Source organism: Anabrus simplex, chromosome 5, assembly GCF_040414725.1.
Source record: "Anabrus simplex isolate iqAnaSimp1 chromosome 5, ASM4041472v1, whole genome shotgun sequence".
In the NCBI taxonomy this organism is placed as follows: Eukaryota; Metazoa; Arthropoda; class Insecta; order Orthoptera; family Tettigoniidae; genus Anabrus; species Anabrus simplex.
The window spans coordinates 116,514,200-116,527,372 of record NC_090269.1 but is presented as its reverse complement, the minus strand read 5'-3'; positions in this window follow the sequence as shown (position 1 = coordinate 116,527,372).

Here is a 13,173-nt window from a genome sequence, read left to right as displayed (position 1 = left end):
ACATATTGTTGTAGATAATTGTCATAGTATTGAACATGACGGTAGACATACAGCCAAAGAGAAGTTCCATAAAACGTACCTGCAATGGAGGCATGACTGCTAAAAGACTGTGCCGGGATTCGATTTATAAACCTTCAAAATAGGTGTGGAGTAGGCTACCTGACCAAGTGTGTTCTAGAATCGAGTGTGTAAGAGTAGTTAATTACTATCCACTCATAATAAATAGCACCTTCTTACTGGCACATGAAGTTTACATTCTCATCCGAGCTTTTCTTTTTTTAATATTTCGAAGTTATTATGGAAGATTGTTTTATTTGGAAAGTAGTGCTAATGGCTTCGGAGATTAATTCTGGATCTCATTAAAGTAAATGTTGTAATTAGCTTAAGAATCTTTTAAAAAGTTTACTTGTAAGACGTCCACTTGAGAGCGTATTAATTACCAAGGATAATGTTCATAAAGTAGTTTTTCCTCTTTTTGTTGCTGTTGCTGTCGTCGTCTTCGTCAATTGAGTAATCAGTCCATAGACTGAATTGAGGTAGCCCTTCATACCATCCTACCTTACCCTATCGATTATTTTCCCCTAACTTAACTGATTATTACAAGGGAAAAATGCTAACCTAATAAGGAACGAGCCCACTCAATATTGAAAAACAGGAATATGCAAAATCTACTTTGGAGGTTTCGTACAACTAAGCCCCAATATGTTTCTTGAAGAGGAAGATTAAATAATTTACTACTTCTCAGTGGAATGATGTCTGGACTGTTACTTCGAAAGGATCTGTTACGAGAGAATGATTTCTTCCTGAAATCCAGCATCGACACCAGCTTAAAAATCTTATACCGAACTTTATGCTTACTCCGTTGCTATCTGACCGCGGTAAATTTAAGTCATACTTCGAGCGATTTAAGACTGCAGAGCTTACACGTGCTTTTGTAGATTATCTCAAACCGTGCATCATCTTCTATTTGGCTGTCCTGCTTTTGGAAGAGCAAGATTTACTCTAGAATATCATTTGAACTCGTGCAATAATGAACTGGCCAAACCTCTGTACTGTATCTTTGAAAGACAGTGTACCGGGCGAGTTGGCCGTGCGGTTAGGGGCACGCAGCTGTGAGCTTGCATCCGGGAAATAGTGCATTCGAACCCCACTGTCAGCAGCCCTGAATATGGTTTTCCGTAGTTTACCATTTTCACACCAGGCAAATGCTGGGGATGTACCTTAATTAAGACCACGGCCGCTTCCTTTCCACTCCCATCGTCGCCATAAGACCTATCTGTGTCGGGGCGATGTAAAGCAAATAAAAAATAAAAGAAAGTGTTGTTTTTTTCATTTTCACGCATTCATTCATCATATCTTCAGTAAGCTTTCATAGTAATACTCTGCGTGTGTAAATAATGCATATTTTGATTTTTTCATCTATAACCCTAATATACCATGTTAAATAGAGTTCTTTCTGTACGGAAAATTCAATAATAATAATAATAATAATAATAATAATAATAATAATAATAATAATAATAATAATAATAATAATAATAATAATAATAATAATAATAATAATAATAATAATAAAACTTCTACTCTAATTTCTTTGTCATATTAATGTCTCGGCCACCCCATGTCATTTGCACAACACTTCCCATAAAATCCATAGTTCCTGGTGTCCTATAAATCTGCTGGTCAAATTTTAAAAATCATATCCCCCATTCTTCTGTGACACCACATTTCAAGGATTTCTACTCTCTTTCTATTTGCATCATATTTTGTCTGTGTTTCACATAAATATATTATCAAGGTGCACTACGTTTTCAGATACATCCCTCTAACTGCTATTACAGAGCTGAACTTTTCTTTCCTTAAGAAAGATCATGTCGAGCTTGGGCTTGGGCTAGGCAACATTCTATGAAACATTTAATGATGATGAAGATGATGATGATGATGATTCTTGTTGTTTAAAGAGGCATAACATCTAGGTCGTCGGCTACTAATGGTACGAAATTATACGAAATGCAATGACAATTTTAACGTCGAAAATTCATCCACTGACTAGAATTCAAAACGTGATGATGAAGAATGAAAGGATAAATATGAATTTAAAATACAGCGGAGCCAACTCACAATACTGAAAGTTAAAAATAATTCCAAAATCGTGCCACTGGCAAGAATTCAAACAGATGACGATGAGCAATGATTGTGAACTTAAAACAATCAGTGGATCCGACCCGCAATCCCTCACCTTCCCAGAAACTATATTGAAAAATTAGTATTATTAACCAAAGAATTGCTTACAAAGCGCAATTCTGAATCGATGATTCTTCCTGTACAAAGAGGTCCAAATCCCAGGTCAACGGCCCCTCATAATGGTACTTCTTCTTCTTCTTCTTCTTCTTCTTCTTTTGCTACCACTTTTTCCCCTACCTGTGGGGTTGCGGGTGCGAACTGCGTCGCACATTTCGATTCGGACCTGTTTTACGACCGGATGCCCTTCCTGACTCCAAACCTACATGGGGGGATGTAATAATTACGTGTTTCTGTGGTGATTGGTAGTGTAGTGTGTTGTATGAATGTGGTGTGGAGTGTGTTAGGACGGACACATACATCCAGTCCCGAGCCAGAAGAATAATGCAGAAGCAATTAAAATCCCCAATCCGGCTGGGAATTGAACCCGGGAACCCCTGAACAGAAGGAGAGTACGCTGGCCATTCAGCCAACAAGTTGGGCCCCTCATAATGGTACTTATCGTTAGTAAAGTAGAATCATGGTATTTCTCAAGTTGCGGTACTAATCAAGAGTAGCGTAGACTCATGGTGTTCCAAACGTTATGGTACTCATAAGTATTCTACGTCGCACAGGTAGCGCATATCTATGGTGTTCCTCACATAGTGGGTACTTATCACAGGCAACGCCCAGTACGTTGTGTTTCTCACAATGATACAATCACAGGCAATCTAAGTCCGTGACGTTCCCCACATAGTAATACTAATCACGGGTACTGTAAACCCGTAGTGGCCCACCCACTATTGCTACTAATCACAAACTTATTGTGTACCTAACATAGTAGTACTACTTGCAGGTAAAGGCGACCCATGGTGTTTCCCGCGAGATAGTAATAATAAGTTGTAGTTTCATGGATCTAATTCAATCATCGCTTTGTCGCACCATTTAGCCGCCTCTTAAAACAGGCAGGGGATACCGTGAGTGTTTTCTTCATCTGCATCCCTCATCCACAGGGAATATGAAACATTATCAGTTATTCTACATCTCAGGTAATAAAATCCATATTATTCCTAATATGATATTCCTGCAATACCATATTTCATTCGACAGCGTTCAATTGCTTTATTAAATATCATAAAGTATTTTCTATACTTTATCTTATATATTTTCTGTTCATCTACTTTTATTTATTGATCAAACATTTATATTTCCTTTATTTTCCTTTATTTTGTTTTTTATTTGAAATCATAATTATACTCGCAATCTGAAGGATGGAACACGGAATGCTTGTCCTGACGTTTTGAATTCAACGAGGAAGCGTGGTTGGATGTAGTACAATTACGGACGTGTAATTACTTTTCTTGTGAGTCCTGACTACGGCTCTAGCACACGTGAAATTACTTCAAATAGAAGCAGGAATTAATTAGTAAGAATGCTAATGTTTCTACAAGTTGTGTTTACAAGAGAAAGCGAATGTGATTAGTCAGCGTCAACTTACTTTATTAGTTCTGCACGTATCTAAAGCCATCTGCTCAGCAACAAGTTACGACTTCCAAGCACCAAGTAAATACATTTTGCACACCGTGCATTAATTCCCATTAAAAGTGATGAATGGTCTGATAGATGGAGAAACAAAAACGAAAAGGGGAAAAGAGGAAAGGAAATATTCGATTTGGTAGCCATTTCATAGAAATAATATATTAATATTCATTAATTTACATATAATGTCCGCCTCTGTGGTGTAGTGGTTAGCGTGATTAGCTGCCACCCCTGGAGGTCCGGGTTCGATTCCCGGCTCTGCCACGAAATTTGAAAAGTGGTATGAGGGCTGGAACGGGGTACACTCAGCCTCCGGAGGTCAACTGAGTAGAGGTGGGTTCGATTCCCACCTCAGCCATCCTAGAAGTGGTTTTCCGTGGTTTACCACTTCTCCTCTAGGAAAATGCCGGGATGGTACCTTACTTAAGGCCTCGGCCGCTTCCTTCCCTCTTCCTTGCCTATCCCATCCAATCTTCCCATCCCTCCACAAGGCCCCTGTTTAGCATAGCAGGTGAGGCCGCCTGGGCGAGGTACTGGTCATTCTCCCCAGTTTTATCCCCCGACCCAAAGTCCGAAACTCCAGGACACTGCACTTGAGGCGGTAGAGGTGGGATTCCTCGCTGAGTCCGAGGGAAAAACCGACCGTGGAGGATAAACAGATTAAGAATTTATATATATAATACTAGCGAATGTACCCGTGCTTCGCTACGGTATTCTACATTGTATTCGAATATCGAAGTAAATAGTGTGCATGCGGTAAATAAGATTGTTTTAAAATTGCATGTCTCTTAGCGTTATCCGAGAAAGAGCATGGGGAGGTCCCCGTACGTTGTTTCCGATGTAAAGTGTTTGTTATGGATTTGTGATATAACGGCAGGCTCACTTGCCTACTGCCATTCACAATCGAGTTGGGAAGTTTACATTATAATTGCAGGCCCCATTGCCTACTATGGGGACAAAATCGATTTGGGGAGTTTTCGTTAAAATGGCAGCCCCCCTTTCCTACTTCCAGACAGATTACAGTTTTTATTATAATGGCAGGCAATTACCCTACTATCACTCGAAATTGAGTTGTGCAGTTATCATTATAATGCCAGGCCCATTTTCCTACTTCCAGCCAGCTTACTGCCAGTCACACCAAGTTGGTGAGTTTCCATCAAAATATCAGGCCACTATGCCTAATGCCAGTCACATTTTAGATGAGGACATTTCTTTATAATGGCGGGCACCCTTGCCTACTGCCAAACACAATCGGGTAGGGGAGTTTTAAACAAAGCTGCATGCTCACTTGCCTTCTGCAAGTCAAATCGAGAAGTGAACTATTCATTACAATTGTAGACCTTCCTTACTAATGACAGTTACACAGGAGTTGGAGAAGGAACCCTTTCATACTGCCAGTCAAATTCGGTGTGGGGAGTACTGATTACAATAGCAGACCCACCCTTTCTCGATCGCTACAAATCGACATCAGTGAATATATATAGATCGACATACGAAAGTATATGCGTGTTTACAATATTGAAGACCTTCATTTACAGATTAACTGCTACTAAACGTACGTCATATCGACAAAGGATTATACCATAAGACACGCCGGATTTAGTGGCCTAAATGCCTGGTCCTATGATATGTCATCTATTCTTGGGTCAGATTGAGATAGAAACCTGGAACAGGGTAACGTTCTTGTAAGATTATCTTACATTACGTTACTTTTCGGATAATTATGTGACAGCTACATACATAGCATTTGGCTCATATATGGCTACTGGGTGGGCCAATTTTCGTGAAGAATTTGATGATTCTGTATTTCATATAAGTAATCGAAGGTATGAATTATGCATGTGAATATTCCAAATTGACTTAACATCCATTAATAGAGAAAAATCAAACGTAAAAGGGATACAGATACGGCAAAAAGTCATAAGACCAAGGTTGTAGATCATTCCAAATTGAACGGAGATTGTGCAATCTGTTATGTGATAGGAATTTCCGAAGGTCTGCACCATCATTAAAATTGCCTGCATATTTCGATATTCTTCGGGGATAAAAAGTGAAAAATTTAATGATCTTGGATGTTTTCCGTTCGTTACAGGCTAAAACGTATAATTTTGTCAAATTTCAATTATCTTCTTTTTCTTCTGGCAGATTATGTCGCAATCTGGATTTTGGGCGAGGCGGGTAAAAATTAGGACTTTCAGGAAACTAAACCAATAATTATGCATATGGTTATTATTACCCCTTAAACGGAAAGCTGTACGAAAATTTCGCCAAAATAGTCAGTGTAGAGGCACACAGTCGTTACGATTTGATTTATATAGATAAGGAATCTGCTCCATGTAAAACACCTTTTTGGCTATGTCCGCTGGACTTAACCTGCAAAACTGACCATTCATGATATCTCCCTTATTAATCCTCCTGACGAAAAAATGCACATGAAGAAAAGGTTTAGAGGTGGAATTCCATCACGTTTGGTCGATTTCCAGTCAGGTTGGTCTTGTTCTGTATATATTGTGGAAGAATAAAATCACCATTTCGGTTCCCTATAAACCGCCAGTCCATTCCGGAATATGAAATGTTATTTACGTTTAAAACCTACCTTTGGACAGGTGGATGCTAAATATGAATTTTTTTTCGAATGTCTTCAGTAGTTTTCAAGTTGTAAGGAATACGCTTTACACGCACCCGCTCGTGAGTTAAGTCCGATGGGACTTGTACAAAAAAAAAACGGTCCGTTAATGATATCTCCCTTATTAATCCTCGTATCGAAATGATGCACATGAGAAAAAAGGTTTAGAAATTAATTTCTACCAAGGCAGGTAGATTTAAATTAACGTTGGTTGTGTATATTTTGTGGAAGTGCAAAATCACTGTTTCGGTTTCGTATAAACCCAAAGTCAGTTAAGGGATTTAGAAACAATATTTGCCCTAAAACCTATCACGGACAGGTGTATTCTAAATATGAGTATTGGTGGAAATACATCCAGTAGTTTGTAGCACTCGCGTACATACGGCGTAATTAAGGAAGAAAATAATACAGTTAAGAAAGTTGAAAGTAATAGAAAATGGATTATAACTGAGGACAGCCGGATAACGACAAATATGTAAATGCCAAGTTAATGTATTGGAAAATCAAATGCCCCTCAATAAATTATGCTAGTGTGAGTTATGGATATAATAAAACGGTAACAGAGGAGAAATTTAGGTCCATTGATTCCTAGGTAAACAAATAATAAGAAGATGACTAATGGTGTTATTACTTAATCTATTCGAAGGCGGTTATAACATCCAACGATATTCCGCCAATATCCCGCAGATAGGCCGATTGACGCCTCTCTTGCCTTCTACCCAAGGAACAACCACGAATTTATAAGCATGATGAGGAAAATGGCAATACGTTACTTTCCTGCTGGCATGCAGTCAGAGACGTTGCCATGGTAACCTGTAGGTTCGTTGTCGGTCTGTCGGTCACTCAATGCAGAGCATGGTACCAGCAGAAAATTGTAAATTTCTCCGTCATGCAAAGAGTAAGGTAAATTATGAACGTAACGAAAGTTGTTTATAATGAAGAGACGTTTCACGAACGGTAAACGAAGTTTACAGAAAATCAATAGTATAAGAGAAAATGGAGGAAAACCATTCCTGTTTTCCTATAAACCCCCCGTCTATTCAAAGATCATAAAATGATATGCATATTGAAACCTTCCCCGGGATGAGTATACTCTAAATATGAAGTTTAGTTGAGATCTATCGAGCCGTTTCGAGGTGATGGTGGAAAAACCATTCTGGTTTCCTATAAACCCCCCGTGTATTCAAAGATTTTAAAATGATATGCATATCGAAACCTTCCTCGGGAGGATTATACTCCACATATGAATTTTGGTTGAGATCTATCCAGCCGTTTCGACGTGATGGTGGAAAAACCATTCTGGTTTTCCTATAAACCCCCCATGTATTCAAAGATTTTAAAATGATATGCATATCGAAACCTTCCCCGGGAGGAGTGTACTCTAAATATAATGTTTGGTTGAGATCTATCCAGCCGTTTCGAAGTGATGGTGGAAAAACCATTCTGGTTTTCCTATAAAACCCCGTCTATTCAAAGATTTTAAAATGATATGCATATCGAAACCTTCCCCGGGATGAGTATACTCTAAATATGAAATTTGGTTGAGATCTATCGAGCCGTTTCGACGTGATGGTGGGAAAACCATTCTGGTTTTCCTATAAACCCCGTGTATTCAAAGATTTCAAAATGATATGCATATCGAAACCTTCCCCGGGAGGAGTATACTCTAAATATGGAGTTTGGTTGAGATCTATCGAGCCGTTTCGACGTGATGGTGGAAAAACCATTCTGGTTTTCCTATAAGCCCCACGTGTATTCAAAGATTTTAAAATGATATGCATATCGAAACCTTCCCCGGGATGAGTATACTCTAAATATGAAATTTGGTTGAGATCTATCCAGCCGTTTCGACGTGATGGTGGAAAAACCATTCTGGTTTTCCTATAAACCCCCCGTGTATTCAAAGATTTTAAAATGATATGCATACCGAAACCTTCCCCGGGATGAGTATACTCTAAATATGAAATTTGGTTGAGTTCTAGCCAGCCGTTTCGACGTGATGGTGGAAAAACCATTCTGGTTTTCCTATAAACCCCAGTCTATTCAAAGATTTTAAAATGATATGCATATCGAAACCTTCCCCGGGATGAGTATACTGTAAATATGAAATTTGGTTGAGATCTATCCAGCCGTTTCGACGTGATGGTGGAAAAACCATTCTGGTTTTCCTATAAACCCCACCGTGTATTCAAAGATTTTAAAATGATATGCATATCGAAACCTTCCCCGGGAGGAGTGTACTCTAAATATGAAGTTTGGTTGAGATCTATCCAGCCGTTTCGACGTGATGGTGGAAAAACCATTCTGGTTTTCCTATAAACCCCAGTCTATTCAAAGATTTTAAAATGATATGCATATCGAAACCTTCCCCGGGATGAGTATACTGTAAATATGAAATTTGGTTGAGATCTATCCAGCCGTTTCGACGTGATGGTGGAAAAACCATTCTGGTTTTCCTATAAACCCCCCGTGTATTCAAAGATTTTAAAATGATATGCATACCGAAACCTTCCCCGGGATGAGTATACTCTAAATATGAAATTTGGTTGAGTTCTAGCCAGCCGTTTCGACGTGATGGTGGAAAAACCATTCTGGTTTTCCTATAAACCCCAGTCTATTCAAAGATTTTAAAATGATATGCATATCGAAACCTTCCCCGGGATGAGTATACTGTAAATATGAAATTTGGTTGAGATCTATCCAGCCGTTTCGACGTGATGGTGGAAAAACCATTCTGGTTTTCCTATAAACCCCACCGTGTATTCAAAGATTTTAAAATGATATGCATATCGAAACCTTCCCCGGGAGGAGTGTACTCTAAATATGAAGTTTGGTTGAGATCTATCCAGCCGTTTCGACGTGATGGTGGAAAAACCATTCTGGTTTTCCTATAAACCCCAGTCTATTCAAAGATTTTAAAATGATATGCATATCGAAACCTTCCCCGGGATGAGTATACTGTAAATATGAAATTTGGTTGAGATCTATCCAGCCGTTTCGACGTGATGGTGGAAAAACCATTCTGGTTTTCCTATAAACTCCCCGTGTATTCAAAGATTTTAAAATGATATGCATATCGAAACCTTCCTCGGGATGAGTATACTGTAAATATGAAATTTGGTTGAGATCTATCCAGCCGTTTCGACGTGATGGTGGAAAAAGCATTCTGGTTTTCCTATAAACCCCCGTGTATTCAAAGATTTTAAAATGATATGCATATTGAAACCTTCCCCGGGATGAGTATACTCTAAATATGAAATTTGGTTGAGATCTATCCAGCCGTTTCGACGTGATGGTGGAAAAACCATTCTGGTTTTCCTATAAACCCCCCGTGTATTCAAAGATTTTAAAATGATATGCATACCGAAACCTTCCCCGGGATGAGTATACACTAAATATGAAATTTGGTTGAGTTCTATCCAGCCGTTTCGACGTGATGGTGGAAAAACCATTCTGGTTTTCCTATAAACCCCCCGTGTATTGAAAGATTTTAAAATGATATGCATATCGAAACCTTCCCCGGGATGAGTATACTCTAAATATGAAATTTGGTTGAGATCTATCCAGCCGTTTCGACGTGATGGTGGAAAAACCATTCTGGTTTTCCTATAAACCCCCCGTGTATTCAAAGATTTTAAAATGATATGCATATCAAAACCTTCCACGGGAGGAATGTACTCTAAATATGAAGTTTGGTTGAGATCTATCCAGCCGTTTCGACGTGATGGTGGAAAAACCATTCTGGTTTTCCTATAAACCCCCGTCTATTCAAAGATTTTAAAATGATATGCATATCGAAACCTTCCCCGGGATGAGTATACTGTAAATATGAAATTTGGTTGAGATCTATCCAGCCGTTTCGACGTGATGGTGGAAAAACCATTCTGGTTTTCCTATAAACCCCCGTGTATTCAAAGATTTTAAAATGATATGCATATCGAAACCTTCCTCGGGATGAGTATACTGTAAATATGAAATTTGGTTGAGATCTATCCAGCCGTTTCGACATGATGGTGGAAAAACCATTCTGGTTTTCCTATAAGCCCCCGTGTATTCAAAGATTTTAAAATGATATGCATATCGAAACCTTGCCCGGGAGGAGTATACTCTAAATATGGAGTTTGGTTGAGATCTATCCAGCCGTTTCGACGTGATGGTGGAAAAACCATTCTGGTTTTCCTATAAACCCCCCGTGCATTCAAAGATTTTAAAATGATATGCATATCGAAACCTTCCCCAGGATGAGTATACTCTAAATATGATGTTTGGTTGAGATCTATCCAGCCGTTTCGACGTGATGGTGGAACAAACAGACAAACAAACAGACACGAACAATTTTATTTATGTAGATTCAAACGGTAATAATAATAATAATAATAATAATAATAATAATAATAATAATAATAATAATAATAATAATAATAATAATAATAATAATAATAATGGAGCGTGGCATTGTATGGAAGTAAAACACGGACAATAACCAGTTCAGAATTAAAGAGAATAGACGGTTTCGAAATGTGGTGTTACTGAAGAATGCTGAAGCTGAGATGGATAGATCAAATCACGAAAGAAGAGATACTGAATCATACTGGTGAGAGGCGATCGATTTGACTAAATTTGACCAGAAGAAGTGATAGAATGATAGGGCACATCTTAAGACACCCAGGACTTGTGCAGTTGGTTTTTGAAGATAGTGTAGGCGGTATGAACGGTTAAGGTAGACCAAGATATGAATATGACAAGCAGATTAGAGCAGATGTAGGACGCAGCAGTTACTTAGAAATGAAAAGATTAGTACAGGATAGGGTGGCATAGAGGGTTACATCAAACCAGTCTATGGACTGATGACTCAAACAACAACAACAACAACAACAACAACAACAACAATAATAATAATAATAATAATAATAATAATAATAATAATAATAATAATAATGATAATAATAATAATGTGCCGGTAAATCAGCAGATACAAGACTGGCTTATTTGAGCACCTTAAAATACTACCGGCCATCTTGCCCTCAGAAATCCACCGATTTATCATCTTAAACACTCAGCTCGGTAAAACACATAATTGTTATTATTAATATTTATTAATATAAGTATTTCTATGTTTATTGATTTATTTATTTAAGGAAGGATTTCAAGAACATGGGACTGAATCAGGGCAACATCTCTAACCGATAAAAATACTGATCAGTGGGGAACAACTTTAAGGGCTTCCACGATGACCAAAAGTAGAACAGCGGCTGGACAGAAGAGAGAAGACAGTCGGACAGAGAATGCAACGTTTTTGGGCTGCAAAAAGGCTTACAGAAATGCCTTATAGTTCGTTCGTTAACTGTTTACCCTCCAGGGTCGGTTTTTCCCTCGGACTCCCCGAGGGATCCCACCTCTAGCGCCTCAAGGGCAGTGTCCTGGAGTTTCAGACTTTGGGTCGGGGAATACAACTGGGGAGAATGACCAGTACCTCGCCCAGGTGGCCTCACCTGCTAATTTACAGTTAATGAAATCAGAAATATGAAAGATTCCATTACAAAAGAACACGCGTTGACCGAGAGAAATCGGACACGAGCACAGAAGAGGATACCCGGTTCAACCAAACGGGAGGCATGTCTAACAGAGAGAATTCGCGAGCTCACTCATATACAGAATGAACCGAAATTCGTGCACTCGGGCGTCGCAGCGCGACTCCTCACATGCCAGCAATAAAAAAAGATATCTCTTACAAAAGTTCGTCCTGCGAGTATATCCGGCAGAAAAAAGGACGTTGAAGAGTGGCAGTCTGGCAACACTGTAACCACATGTAGGGTAACTACCTCTGTCAGCACATATTAATCGTGCTGTACAGTTGGTGTAGTGGATAGAGCTTTGGGTTAACATGCAGGAGGTCGAGGGGCCGATCCTCGGTTGAGGCGTATGTTTTTCATTTCGTAAATGTAGTCCAGGTGGTATGGTACCTGGCATCTTAACCGTCAACAGCGACTGCAGCGGGTCCTCTAGAAATCATTTGCACTTACATACTACGATCCTAGAAATGGACGAACAATCGTTTTCATTGGCCAGCTTTGAAAGGCGCCCTTTCCACGTCATGGGCGTGAATTTATTCGCTGTTGACTATTAAGATGCCAGATACCATACCACATGGACTATATTTACGAAATAAGAAACATACTCATCAACCCAGGATCGGGCCCCCGACCTCCTGCATGGTAACCCAAAATTCTGTACACTACACTAACTGTCCAGCACGACCAAGATGTGCTGACAGAGGTAGTTAGCCTACATGTGGTTACAGTGTTGCCAGATTGCCACTCTTCAACGTCTTTTATCTGCCCGATATATTCGTAGGTGGTTAGTGTGATTAGCTGCCACCCCCGGAGGTCCGGGCTCGATTCCCGGCTCTGCCACGAAATTTGAAAAGTGGTACGAGGGCTGGAACGGGGTCCACTCAGCCTCGGGAGGTCAAGTGAGTAGAGGTGCGTTCGATTCCCACCTCAGCCATCCTGGAAATGGTTTTCCGCGGTTTCCCCACTTCTCCTCCAGGCAAATGCCGGGATGGTACCTAACTTAAGGCCACGGACGCTTCCTTCCCTCTTCCTTGCCTATCCTATCCAATCTTCCCATCCCCCACCAAGGCCCCTGTTCAGCATAGAAGGTGAGGCCGACGGGCGAGGTACTGGTGTTTCTCCCCAGTTGTATCTCTCGACCCAATGTATCACGCTCCAGGACACTTCCCTTGAGGCGGTAGATATGTGATCCCTCGCTGAGTCCGGGGAAAATGC